Genomic DNA, 15,312 nt, shown 5'->3' with positions numbered 1-15,312 from the left:
AAGGATAGGGAAGGAATGTTTGACTTCCGGTGAGCACATGACAAGCTGCCGAGCTGGCTGAGTTGGTTATGAAGCTAAATGAGTTCTTATTCCCAGTGCTCCGCAGAGGCTCCGCCTTCCTTATCGCTGCTGAGAAATCTGGCTGACCTCAAACCGCCAGGCATTCACTATGTTTTCAGGGCCTCAATCTGGAAGAGGAGAAGACAGACATTTGTAAAAGAGAAGTAGACATGAACCCTGCCCTTCTTCCCCTGGCATCAGAAAAGGCCTCGCTTTTTGAAGACGCACAAAGCAGAAAATCTTGAAAGACACTGTTTATACCTATATATATATCACCACTTCTGGGCACTGGTCAACACTGGACAACTCATGAGTCTAGATGGGTTGTTGTTTTGTTCTGTTTTTTTGTTTTTACACATTTGTAGTATAATGCTTACTAAATAAAACTATATCTCTTATATGTCTAATCACTCCACTTGCCAATGAGCTCTTAACACTGAGTTGTGTCTCAGTGCCTTGTAAAGTGTTTTTAAAAAAAGGTCAGCTCCTGCCATCTCCTCCCATGAGCAGGGAGCTCTGCCATCCTTAATACCGCCATCTGGTCCTTCTAGTGTGTGTCTTACTTGAGAAAGAAACTGTGAGGAGTAAGGGGTTTTCCTTTTTGCTCTCCAAAACCCAACTAGATCTGCAGGTGAAATGATGAACAGAATTTTAAGATGTGGTACATTTACACAATGGAATACTACTCAGCAATTAAAAACAAGGAAATCATGAAATTTGCTAGGAACTAGAAAAGATCATCCTGAGTGTGTTATCCCAGAAGCAGAAAGACACATATGGTATATACTCACTTATAAGTAGATATCAGCCACATTATATAAGATAAATATACTAAAATTTATACTCCTAAGGAAGCTAAGCAACAAGGAAGACCCTAGGGAAGATGCTCAATCCTCATTCAGAACGACAAATGCAATGGGCATCGGAAGAGGGAGTAAATGGACACGACAGGAGCCTACTACAGAGGGCCTCTGAAAGACTCTACTGATTGAGGTATCAGTCTGAGGAAGCAGAGGATGAGACTCATAGCCAAACTTTGGGTAGAGTGCAAGGAAACTTATGGAAGAAGGGGGAGAGAGAAAGACCTGGAGGAGACAGGATCTCCAAAAGGAGACCAACAGAGCCATAAAAACTGAGCCCTGGGAGCCCTAAAGAGAATGATACCCCAACCAAAGACAATGCGTGAAGAGGACCTAAAACCCTGGCTCAGATGTAGCCTAGAGACTCAGTCTCCAAATAGGTTCCCTAGTAAGGGGAGCAGGGGCTTTCTCTGGCATGAACTCAGTAGCACGTTCTCTGATCACCTCCCCCTGGTTGGAGGTAGTGGTTGCAGCCTTGCCAGTCCACAGAGGAAGACAATGCAGTCAGTCTTAATGAGACCTGATAGGCTAGGATCAAATAGAAGGAGAGGAGGACCTCCCCTATCAGTGGGCTAGGGGAGGGGCATAGGAGGAGAAGAGGGAGGGAGGGAAGGGGGATGGGGTGGGGAAGAGACAAGGGAGGGGGTCACAGCTGGGACACAAATTGAATAAATGATAATAATAAAAAAGATTAAAAAATTAAGATGCGCTACTTTAGTACTTCCTGTTTAACTTGTCATTAACTCTATAATCACTAACTAGGAGAAAAGATCAAACATGTCTAAGTCTTAAAAAGCTAGTCTAGCTCTCTTCAGACAGAAAAGGGATCTTAGAACTACAGCCACCATTGTTACTACCATCTCATTGGTGGCTGTCGGAGCTACCACCACGGCATTAGCCATGAGTCATACTGGGCAGACTGCTCAGACCCTGAACAATCATTTAGCCAATGTAGCTCATGCCTTAGTTGTACATAAAGGAATTAATGCTCAACTAAAAGGAAGCCTGATGGTGTTCAATCAGAGGATTGACCTCGTGCAGGAGCAAATTGATATCCTATGGCAAATCGCTCAACTTGGCTGTCAATGAAAATATGCTGGACTTTGAGTCACTAGCATATAACATGAGAATTTTTCCTGTGCTGCAAATCTGTCTAAACAATTGTCGAGCTATATTTTAGGTAATTGGACTGGAGAATTCGATACTACGATGGAGCAGCTGAGAGTGGCCATTGTCACAGTAAATTCTACCAGAGTGGACGCAGGACTAGCCACAGGATTATCAACATGGATTGCTGCAGCCATGAATCATCTGAAGGAATGGGCGGGCATGGGAGCGTTAGCAGGCCTTCTGGTGTTGGTCTCCTTGGTTTGCCTGTGGTATATATGCAAGATTAGAGTCTCACAACAGTGTGATGCAGCCATGATCATTCAGGCCTTTACAGCCATTGAAGCAGGACAGTCTCCCCAAGCATGGTTGGATACCATAAAAAGCTAAAATGATAAGCTCAGGATGCGAGGCTAAGCACTGCACTCAGGGTCAGCCGCTTTGGACCCAGAGAAGAGCATGTCTGGTTGCATGCGGGTTGATGCCCCAGGTCCCGCCTCTGAGAAAAAGGTAATGGACGGGTCTGATGCTCTTTGGGTGGATGACACCTAAATGAACATCTGTACAAAGTCCCAATTTATTTCTAATATCAGAGATCAGACCTCTACTCTTGCCTGATGCGTCTAAAACAAAAAGGGGGAACTGTAGAGAGCTGCGGAATGCTATGCCTTAAAGATGGAGCTGGTTTCCGCCTTCCACCTTCCCGATGGTGAGTGCTCTCTGTCACGAACAATTCCACATTTGGCTAAGGCTGAGGATCTGGCTTGCTTCCATGTATGTGGACCTATCTGCATTGTCCACGTGGCACGCCTGGGTTGGCTACCCAGAGGCTATTTAAGCTGTGGGCTGGCTTTCCCCAGGGTCAGATGATTGTTCAAGGTTCCTGAATAAACTGCATTGAAAAAAAAAAAAAAAAAAAAGCTAGTCTAGTCCACTAGTAGGGGAGGTTCCTCCCGTACTTTATGATCCTAGCCTATCAGGTCTCATCAGAAGAGGGAGGGAGGGTGGGACTGGGAGGAGATGAAGAAGCTGACTACAGCAGGGACACAAAGTGAATAAATTAAAAACAATTAAAAACAATAACAAATAATAAATCAATAAAAATATATATAAAGCTTAAAAAAAAAGCTAGTCTAGCTGATGCCAGAGATAGAGTATAACTTCTGAAAGTTCTCATTTTCCCTCAAAGGAACTTGTGTACTTACACACACACACACACACACACACACACACACACACTCACTCACACACTCACTCACAGTACTCATTAGAGTACCGAGACATCATTAGTAATAGTAATACATATTCATAAATGTTTTTAAAAGTGTATCATTTATGCAATCGACATAAATAGAACTTTGCGTGCTATTCTGATCCTCTATTACAATTATAGGACCCTTTATTCACCCGTTTAAAAATTCAGAAAGAATGCTTTCAAGTGCACTTCCCCCCCGCCCAGGAAAAGTTTTTAAACGTCAAATCCCAGGTTTAACAATTAAAATGGGAAGATCTCTGAATCAAATGACAGATTCATAGCCTTTTCCTATAGACACAGTTTCATGATTTGAGACAGAAACTCCATATTCAGTGTCTGTTGGTGTTGAAGAAAGGAAATTAGCTAACCTCTGGGTTCCTGTTTTAGCTCTAAAGTTTTATAATTCTAATATGGCAATACTTTATTACTATCCTAGGTATTGTTAAATATCCTCCATTTTTTCTTCCTTTCCTCCCTCTGCTACCTCCTTCCTCCTTTCTTCCCTCCTCCCTCACCCCAATAGAAAGAAGTAAATTGTACTTTTTACAAAGATTGGAAGGACTCTAAATCTAACATCTGACTACATATTTCTGAAGCCTAGAAAACATGAAATAAAAACCAGACTTGGTAGGCTAACTAAACACCTAATAATGTTTTAGTAGAAAAAAAAATCCAAGGGTATAATCAAAGAAGAAGAAATGCCTTGCATAGGTAAACAAGAATGAAAGGAGGGCTGTTTGGAAGGAGAGTGGGGTGCAGTAAAAGGAAGATGGTGAGGAGTGAATATAGTTGGAAAACATGGTATAAGAAATGAAAATGTCATTATAAACTCATCACTTTGTGCAATGAATAAACACTAATAAAAAAAAACCTTAAAGAAAAAAAAATGTAATCAGTAAATGGTAGCAAATTCCACTTACCAGAACACAGAAAACGTACGGGAAACTGGTCAGGCAGAAAGACAACTTATTTGGCTATCACATAGAGAAAATTATCAAGATAGAAAATAAGATGTTTAGCAGTAATAGTTCGGAGTATTGGGTACAGCAAAAGCATAGTCAAGAGTTTTGCCTCAAGCTTCCAGCCTCCCGGGAATCACATGAGTATGTGATTCACACGCCTGGAAACATGCAGGCCATGAGCAGGGAAAGGAGGAGTACCTTCTGAGAAAGCATGAACATTTTCTAAGGTGTGTTCTCAGATGCTTTGGCAGAACTTTAGCACGTAAATGATAAGGTCAGCACACTCTTTGTTGTAACTCTACGGAATGCTAAGCACTGTATTTTAAAAATCTTAACATTTAGAGTGCTTAAAATGAGTACCCTTCTCAGTTAATTGGTGGCTTTTTCCTCCTCAGATAGGCACACTGTAAGGTTTCCTAAGTGTTTTCCCCAAGTCTCAGAATCAAAGAGGTTTGATTGGTCCTTACCTTCACCAGCTTGGTTTATTGTGTTGGATGATGGCTTGGCTTTTCATGTAGCCCCAAGAGAAAGGGATTTGTTTACTCTAGGAGGGGACTTAGGTCTCCAAGAAGAAGGCAACTTTAGATAACACAGAGACGCTAAGACTCATAGTAAATAATGAGACTACCCAGGACTTAAAACAACTGCCAAAGTCAGCCTCCTTGGAACATTTGATACAGGACTGAAAACTGGCTCTGACACCACTGTGAGAAAAACTGAATTCTTTCCTTATGGCTCTGGAGGCCCACATGGCATAAACCATTTATAATGACTTAGTTAACTGTAGAAATAGATATCAGTGTATTTCCACCAGTGCTCAAAGACGGCAAAGGAACTAGGAAACCAGAGAAGGGCCTGCTAGGTTCTGCCATCCCCAGTACGTGTTGGACAAAAATTAAGATTTCTACATAATGCAGATACGTGAAATAGTTACAGTCATCCTGGGAAAAGGAAAACAACTTTTCCCTCCTGTTGCTGGGCTTCGAGTGATCTCTTTTGTACAGGTACTTCTTACAACATGCAATACGTTGACCTTCTCAGCGGAGGGGTCACCAGCCAAGGTCTGCCTATGCCACAGAAAGAAAGTGTTCCGTCTTCTTTATTGTCTGCCTTAGAATTTGCGGCCAGAAGATCTGAACCTGTCCTAAGCCAGTGTGGTGGTTAGTGTAAATCGCAGTTGGAGCAGTTGGAGGGCTGTTTGCAACAACCCTCTCTATAGAAATGCATTCTTGACATCCCCAGGCAGGCCAACCAGGTTCAGAGCTTTGTTTATATTAACATTTCAAGCCTCAATAGGAAGAATCGGTAATCTAGGAAAGAAACAATCAGAAAATAACTTCTTCTGTCAACTCAAGAACACTTTCACTAAGCAAAAAATAAAGTGCATTCCCTCAAAACCACAGAGAGAAGAGAGGACAGCTGAGGTCAGAGGGAAAGGCCAGGTGCAGTGTCTTAGTGTTCTGTTGCTGTGGAGAGACACCATAATCACGGCAACTCATATAAGGAAACCACTTAATTGGGGCTGTCCTAAGTTCAGAGCTTTAGTCCATTGCCGTCATGGTGGGAAGCATGGTGGCATGAAGGCAGACAAAGAGCTGGAGAGTGGCTGAGAGTTCTACATCTGCATTCATAGGCAGCAGGAAGGAAGAGAGACGCTGGGCCTGGCTAGAGCATTTGAAACCTCAAAACCCACCTCCAATGACGTACTTTCTCCAACAAGCCACACCTATTCCAAGAAGATCACACCTCCTTATGCCACTCCCTAAGCATGCAAATATGAGTCTAGGGGGCCGTTCTTATTCAAACCACTACACAAAGCAAGGCTCTTTCAGTCTTAGTGCAGGAACATGAAAACCACGTAAATCATATATTTCAGTGGAAAGACATATCACGAACACTTGTGCTTGAAAATGGTACTTTCCGCTTTGTCTGGGAATAGTGGAATTTTCAACAAAGAAAATGTATTCATATGATACTTTGGTTGATAAAGCTTGATACATAGTCACACCTTACTAGTACATGTGCATTTTGCCCTGCTTTGGCAGGGCTATGTTTTTTTCATAATATTCTCTGTATTATATTCATGGAATTTAGGGCTTTCCTGAGGTCAGAAGAAATCCGTGAGAAAGTTGTTTCTTTCTAGAACTAAGACACTTTTGCCTACCACCTGGCTCACTTAGGCACTGAGAGAATGCTCAGGCAATTGAACAAATGGTGAATAAAGCAGTAATCTAAGACCTTTTGACCACCATTCATCTTGGTTGATAAGAGAAGCATAAACACTCTCGGATGGCAGCTGATTTCAGTAATTTTGATTTTGCAATGGGCTTAGAATTTCTGGTTTCTGCATACAGTGCCTCTAACTATACTTGAAAGGAAATTCCTCATCTTGCTCACTGACAGCATTTCAGTATCGGGGATGCTCAGTGAGTCACATGAACACCACACAGATTTAAAGAAATCTTTGAAAGCAGAAAGCCATATAAAATGGGTTCTCATTAAACACGGAACACCATTCTCATGCATTCTCCTGCTGTCCCCAAATTACTAGTTTCACAATCATCCTGCCACAGGTACTCAAAGGCCCATCCGCTTCTCTAAAAGTAAAAAAGGGGAAATAAATAGGTTAGGAAATACTGGTGCAATTTAATTCATTAAATTAACCTCAACTGACACCATGGTTGAGTTAAAGAAATGACAATAAAATATTTAAAGCATTAACTTTTTAAAGAAACTGTGGTACCATTTTTTGTTTCAATCCATCCTTAAGTTTGCATATTTTTACCTGGAGATTGAAACATGATGTTTACTTTTTAACTCTCTATCCTTGGTCATCATGTCAAGGGTAAATAAATGAATCCAGCCATCAGATTTTAAATAATGTCAGTGAGAAGAAAACAAACAAACAGAGACAGGTGAAAAAAGGTAGGTGAGTAGGGAGGGGGATAGGGACAGACAGACAAAACAGAGAAGCAAATATGGCATTAGGTCTCATTTTGGGGAGGGACAGCTACACAAGAGTCAATGAAAGCATGCAAAAAGGAGAGCTCTCTCTGACAACCTTCTCCGAGTGTCACACACTTGACACATATGTTGCTTCTTATGGTACAGGGTGCGCTTTCATCATAGTCTTAATGTTGTTTTGTGAACAGTCCTACCCGCTTTTCAGTCTTTCTACATTAATCTGACTGACCTGGTACCCCAGTGAATAATTCCTCACCTGTGCAGATCCCTGGAGTAGTTAATGAACCGCTCTGGCTTCTCATCTGTAAAATAAAGTGATTAGCTCCCGTAGTTCAAAATTACTTTCATGCTTAACCCTAAATGCTTTCCTCTCTTTGTAGAAGGGCTATCTTATCTCATCGTTGTTTATTGCCCTAACGCTGATGATGCTCATGACAGTTATTGGCAAACTGTAAATTGTCATCGCAAACCTTGCCTCAATAACTCAGGTGATTGGGTGTCTTTAATGATGACTCAAGCAAATCAGAAAGGCATACCATTGGCTCAAGATCTCAAGATTACATACAAGTTATGTGAGCATATATAAGATAGACTGATACTCCTGCTTAATGCTTAGGTATATCACCATCAAGATAAAAATGATAATAGGTTGGCTCAGATTATGTGAACTCATCTTTAAGGTAGCTATACTCAATAAATCTATAAAGATTGTTACTTAAATATGTGGTTCTACATGAAAATTTGAACACAGGGAACTTCCCAGAGACTCATACTCCAACCAAGGACTATTCATGGAGATAACCCAGAACCCCTGCACAGATGTAGCCCAGGGCAGTTCAGAGTCCAATTGGGTTACATAGTAATGTGAAGAGGGACTGCCTCTGACATAATCTGATTGGCCTGCTCTTTGATCACCTCCCCCTGGGGGGAGCAGCCTTACCAGGCCATAGAAGAGGACAATGCAACCACTTTTGATGTGAACTGACAGACTAAGATCAGAAAGGAGAGGAGAACCTCCCCTATTAATGGACTTGGGGAGTGGCATGCAAGCAGAGGGAGGAGGGAGGGTGGGATTGGGAGGAGAGGAGGGAGGGACTTATGGGGGGATGCAGAATGAATAAAGTGTAATTGATGAAAAATTTTAAAAAAAGGGAAAAAAATAATTTAAGAACCTTAAATGACTTTCAAAAGTGGAGGAAAACATGGAGTTAGTCAATTGGCATGGAGCACATCTCGCCCCTGGGGGCAATGGTCTCCTGAACCTACTCACACCTCGGACACCACCACTGCTAGTTCTAGAACTGATGCAGGATGTTCCAACAAGGGGGTTAAGGCTTCTCATAATATTTCCTATAAGCCCACACCTGTTTGTCTGTATCCCCCATTTTTATTCATTATTAGCCAGATAGAGCCAAGTAATTGTGGTAATGATACTTGCTTTTTTGCCCAATGCTGGAATGCTAGTAAATTTAGGTATGCCCTGGTTACTCGCATGCCTCACTGGGTTCCTGTGCCCGTTGATGCCCCTCACGCTACGACTCTCTTCAGACAGAAAAGGGATCTTAGAACTACAGCCACCATTGTTACTACCATCTCATTGGCGGCTATTGGAGCTACCACCAGGGCATTAGCCATGAGTCATACTGGGCAGACTGCTCAGACCCTGAACAATCATTTAGCCAATGTAGCTCATGCCTTAGTTGTACATAAAGGAATTAATGCTCAACTAAAAGGAAGCTTGATGGTGTTCAATCAGAGGATTGACCTCGTGCAGGAGCAAATTGATACCCTATGGCAAATCGCTCAACTTGGCTGTCAATGAAAATATGCTGGACTTTGAGTCACTAGCATATAACATGAGAATTTTTCCTGTGCTGCAAATCTGTCTAAACAATTGTCGAGCTATATTTTAGGTAATTGGACTGGAGAATTCGATACTACGATGGAGCAGCTGAGAGTGGCCATTGTCACAGTAAATTCTACCAGAGTGGACGCAGGACTAGCCACAGGATTATCATCATGGATTGCTGCATCCATGAATCATCTGAAGGAATGGGCAGGCATGGGAGCGTTAGCAGGCCTTCTGGTGTTGGTCTCTTTGGTTTGCCTGTGGTATATATGCAAGATTAGAGTCTCACAACAGTGTGATGCAGCCATGATCATTCAGGCCTTTACAGCCATTGAAGCAGGACATTCTCCCCAAGCATGGTTGGATACCATAAAAAGCTAAAATGTTACACTCGGGATGCGAGGCTAAGCACTGCACTCAGGGTCAGCCGCTTTGGACCCAGAGAAGAGCATGTCTGATTGCATGCGGGTTGATGCCCCAGGTCCCGCCTCTGAGAAAAAGGTAATGGACGGGTCTAATGCTCTTTGGGTGGATGACACCTAAATGAACATCTGTACAAAGTCCCAATTTATTTCTAATATCAGAGATCAGACCTCCACCCTTGCCTGATGCGTCTAAAACAAAAAGGGGGAACTGTAGAGAGCTGCGGAATGCTATGCCTTAAAGATGGAGCTGGTTTCCGCCTTCCACCTTCCCGATGGTGAGTGCTCTCTGTCACGAACAATTCCACATTTGGCTAAGGCTGAGGATCTGGCTTGCTTCCATGTATGTGGACCTATCTGCATTGTCCACGTGGCACGCCTGGGTTGGCTACCCAGAGGCTATTTAAGCTGTGGGCTGGCTTTCCCCAGGGTCCGAGGATTGTTCAAGGTTCCTGAATAAACTGCATTGAAAAAAAAATAATGTAAAGAAAATATAAACTTAAGATGATTAATTTTCAAGTAAAAAAAAATGTGGTTCTACCAATGTACTGCTCTAATAATACATTGATCAGGCTGTCCCAAGTTGATCAAAGGAAAATGTGATACTACCTAAGAAAATACAGTGTGGCACAACATTAACTCAAACAAAACAATAAGGTGGCAATATTTCCAATCTTTGTTGATGGCAATGAAGAATTTCTGAATATTTTAGTTGAAGTGGGAGGGCATAAGTTGGGAAAAAAAGATATAGTAGTAACCCATACTTTAAAAATCTCAGTCTAGATCATGAAACAGAATCACATTTACAAATGTCTGTGAGTCATTTTACAAAAATATTCCTAAGTTTAATTCACTGAATTTTTTTCATGGAAATTTTTCTAATTACCTTGATAATTAGTTTTAACTGTGTTGTTGAAGAGGAAAATTTTCTTTAAAACAAAACATAAATGTAAGCCTAATTCAGGATTACAACTTTGAGATTGCTTGAATCTGTAACAATTTATAGTCCTCAAACAAGTGCTTAAGTCTCAGTATTTTATATCCCCTCCCTTTACATCCTCTTCTGCAGAATTTCTACTTCCTTAACAGACAGACAAAGGATCCATATCACCCACATCATTCCACCAATGTGGCTGCTAGGTCTTGAGGACAGGTGAAATTGTCCATAGCAAACTGCTCCTGTCTATAGTTTCCTGAATATTTCAGTGTTCAATTAAGTACAGTTTAAATTAATCAGAACATGCAGAAAATGAACAGTGGTGAGACTGAGTAAGGCCGAGAACTTGATTGTGTTATACATGAAATTCAGCTATTCAGTGAAATTTCCCAATTGTGGTAATTCTTCTGTCCTGATTACAATTATTTCATCTATGTGGTGCATATATATTTTAATCTTCTCCTGACACTGTCTGTTGTTATAAATGAATTTGTCTGCCCAGTTATTCACAAATTCATTTGCATTATTGAGGTCATGTCTGACTATGTATGGATCTTAGCTCCATGATTTAAACAATACTTAATCTTCACTCCTGGAATTATTTTTGCATTAGGTGTCAATTGATTGAAACCACTGATAACAATAAAGATATAATTTTCTGTTAATGACTCCAACAAAGAGGGTTTTGTATCCTTATATTTTTAAGAAGAAACATTTTTGACCTTGAATACATTATTAAAATTACTTTAAAATTTTCAACAATCACAATAGAGTTTTAAGACTTATCATTTTAGTCAAAAGGCCTCCATCATATGTGTATTGTTCCTCTAAAATCAAGGCTCCAACACATTATCAACTGATGTGGTCCTGACACCTGGATATTAATCCCTTCTATTAGAGTCTACATCTATATTTTCTACCCTTTCCACCATTTTCTATGTAAATTTATTTTCCCCCTTCTTGTGCTGGAGACTAAACTTAGGGCATAAGCTTGCTAAGCTACCACCAAGATAAGTCTTCAGCCTTTTCCCTTCTTTTCTTTTTCTTACTTCCTTATTCCCCTCCCTTTTTCTTTTTCTTTCTTTGATCAATTTATTTTCTCTCTTAGTTATTATCCTTCTCCACTGACTGTTAACATTGCTCGCATCATTAGCATGTCTAACATTGTTCACATTACTAATATTGCTAACATTCATAGCAATATTAAGCTCATTAACATTGCTAACATTATTAACATTTTAAACACTGGCTGTTATCATTACTAACATTGTTAACATCCCTAACAGTGTTAACATTATGACTCATGTTAACATTGTTAACATAATTAACATTACTAACCTAATTATCATTACTAATTTAATTAACATTACTAACACTGCTAATATTGTAACATTGACATTGTTAACATTATGGTCTTTGTTAACATTCCTAAATTAACACTGATAACATTGTTAATATTATGAACATTAATATAAACCTTATTAACATTGCTGAAATAATAATGTTATAAAACATTGTTTTATATAGAGAGAGCTAAAAAAGTCAAAACAAGCAAGCAAACAAACAAAACAGCTATAGTTAAAGGAGAACTTCAGAAAAGATGGGATAAGTCACATATTGTCCAGTATACCTTTAATTTTAATTTTTCCCATCTTACATTTATTTTTATTTTTTACTTCTCTAAATTTACACTAGAAAACTGAAACAAGCATTCTTGCTATAGAGCATAGCTTTATTTCATTTTGTAATCTGTAAGCATCAACAATGATATAGATAATGTTTCTTCATAAAGAAAAAAATCTTTCCATTTTCCCAATCTTAAAAAATTTTTGCAAACACATCAGCTTAAGCAAACTAGAATCATATAAGCATGTGACATTGAATCAGGCTTGTAGGCCCTGAGTACCAAGCCACACTCCATCACTTATTTAGTCATTACCCAATTTTGTAAAAGTGTTACTAGTTTTTCAACTAAAGTAAGGACAGTAATATCATTCTGAAAATGAGAAATATAAGATGACCTGTCACATGTAGACTTTCTATAAATAGAAATCTCTTTATCAATACTGTGGCCATATGATTAGTTTTAACAACTGGGTTGTAAAATAATGACATTACCTACATAATCTGATAATCCCACAGATTTGAAGAGGAAAACAACCAACCCAAGTTATCGTGGCCAAATTAAATCAAGCTTATTTATTCATGGATACAGGGTGCCTCTTCCTAAGACAGGAAATTAGCACTGAATGTGGGAAAGATGACATAGTTAAATCTCAGGAGTAGGGGATTTGCAAGGATTTGGCAGGAAAATGAGAGAAAGTCACGGAAGCAGAACATAAACACAACAAATCAATCATAGACACCTACTGAAACAATGGCATGGTTGCAAGGTAGTCACAAGGTGGTCATAACAAGAAGGTCATAACAGGGAGGTCATAATAAGGTGGTCAGGACAAGGTCATAACAAGGAGGTCATGACAAAGTGGTCATAACAAGAAGGTCATAACAGGGACAAGGTGAGGATGTGGAGCATGGAGAACACTCCTCCATTGCTTGTAGGAGTACAAACTTGTACAATCACTATGGAAATCAATTTGAAGGTTTCTCAGAAAATTGGGACTAGATCTACCTCAAGACTTGGCTATACCACTCCTGGGCATATACCTTATAGTGGAGCATCTTTTGGGTATATGGTGGTCAGGACAAGGTCATAACAAGGTGGTCATGACAAGGAGGTCATGACAAGGCAGTCATAACACGGTGGTTATTACAGCTCTTTGAAACAAAGGCATGGCTGCTATTTCCTAGAACAGGCAGTATAAAACCATTGGAACGAACCTAGTTTGTCTTTACTATAAGATAACTTTCAAACCCCAAATGGCTGGTTTATCATTTTCCTTCTTGCCTCATGTGTCCTGTCAAATCCTTGATAGGGTCTTAACATCATTTTTTTTTTCAATGCAGTTTATTCAGGAACATTGAACAATCCTCGGACCCCGGGGAAAGCCAGCCCACAGCTTAAATAGCCTCTGGGTAGCCAACCCAGGCGTGCCACGGGGGCAATGCAGATAGGTCCACATACATGGAAGCAAGCCAGATCCTCGGCCTTAGCCAAATGTGGAGTTGTTTGTGACAGAGAGCACTCACCATCGGGAAGGTGGAAGGCGGAAACCAGCTCCATCTTTAAGGCATAGCATTCCGCAGCTCTCTACAGTTCCCCCTTTTTGTTTTAGACGCATCAGGCAAGGGTGGAGGTCTGATCTCTGATATTAGAAATAAATTGGGACTTTGTACAGATGTTCATTTAGGTGTCATCCACCCAAAGAGCATTAGACCCGTCCATTACCTTTTTCTCAGAGGCGGGACCTGGGGCATCAACCCGCATGCAATCAGACATGCTCTTCTCTGGGTCCAAAGCGGCTGACCCTGAGTGCAGTGCTTAGCCTCGCATCCTGAGCTTATCATTTTAGCTTTTTATGGTATCCAACCATGCTTGGGGAGAATGTCCTGCTTCAATGGCTGTAAAGGCCTGAATGATCATGGCTGCATCACACTGTTGTGAGACTCTAATCTTGCATATATACCACAGGCAAACCAAGGAGACCAACACCAGAAGGCCTGCTAACACTCCCATGCCTGCCCATTCCTTCAGATGATTCATGGCTGCAGCAATCCATGTTGATAATCCTGTGGCTAGTCCTGCGTCCACTCCGGTAGAGTTTACTGTGACAATGGCCACTCTCAGCTGCTCCATCGTAGTATCGAATTCTCCAGTCCAATTACCTAAAATATAGCTCGACAATTGTTTAGACAGATTTGCAGCACAGGAAAAATTCTCATGTTGTATGCTAGTGACACAAAGTCCAGCATACTTTCATTGACAGCCAAGTTGAGCGATTTGCCATAGGGTATCAATTTGCTCCTGCACGAGGTCAATCCTCTGATTGAACACCATCAAGCTTCCTTTTAGTTGAGCATTAATTCCTTTATGTACAACTAAGGCATGAGCTACATTGGCTAAATGATTGTTCAGGGTCTGAGCAGTCTGCCCAGTATGACTCATGGCTAATGCCCTGGTGGTAGCTCCAACAGCCGCCAATGAGATGGTAGTAACAATGGTGGCTGTAGTTCCAAGATCCCTTTTCTGTCTGAAGAGAGTTGTAGCGTGAGGGGCATCAACGGGCATAGGAACCCAGTGAGGCATGCGAGTAACCAGGGCATACCTAAATTTACTAGCATTCCAGCATTGGGCAAAAAAGCAAGTATCATTACCACAATTACTTGGCTCTATCTGGCTAATAATGAATAAAAATGGGGGATATAGACAAACAGGTGTGGGCTTATAGGAAATATTATGAGAAGCCTTAACCCCCTTGTTGGAACATCCTGCATCAGTTCTAGAAATAGCAGTGGTGGTGTCTGAGATCTGAGTAGGTTCAGGAGACCATTGCCCCCAGGGGCGAGACGTGCTCCATGCCAATTGACTAACTCCATGTTTTCCTCCAATTTTGAAAGTCATTTAAGGTTCTTAAATTATTTTTTCCCCTTTTTTCTTAAATTTTTCATCAATTACACTTTATTCATTCTGCATCCCCCCATAAGCCCCTCCCTCCTCTCCTCCCAATCCCACCCTCCCTCCTCCCTCTGCTTGCATGCCACTCCCCAAGTCCACTAATAGGGGAGGTTCTCCTCTCCTTTCTGATCTTAGTCTGTCAGTTCACATCAAAAGTGGCTGTATTGTCCTCTACTGTGGCCTGGTAAGGCTGCTCCCCCCCCCCCCAGAGGGAGGTGATCAAAGAGCAGGCCAATCAGATTAACATCATTTTTTAAAACATTTTTAAAATTGTATTTTTAATTTATATATTCACCTTACACCCCAATCTTAGCTGCCTT

This window comes from Meriones unguiculatus, chromosome 7 (genome assembly GCF_030254825.1).
Source record: "Meriones unguiculatus strain TT.TT164.6M chromosome 7, Bangor_MerUng_6.1, whole genome shotgun sequence".
Lineage (NCBI taxonomy): Eukaryota > Metazoa > Chordata > Mammalia > Rodentia > Muridae > Meriones > Meriones unguiculatus.
The sequence above is the reverse complement of the archived record's forward strand: the minus strand, read 5'-3'. Positions refer to the sequence as shown.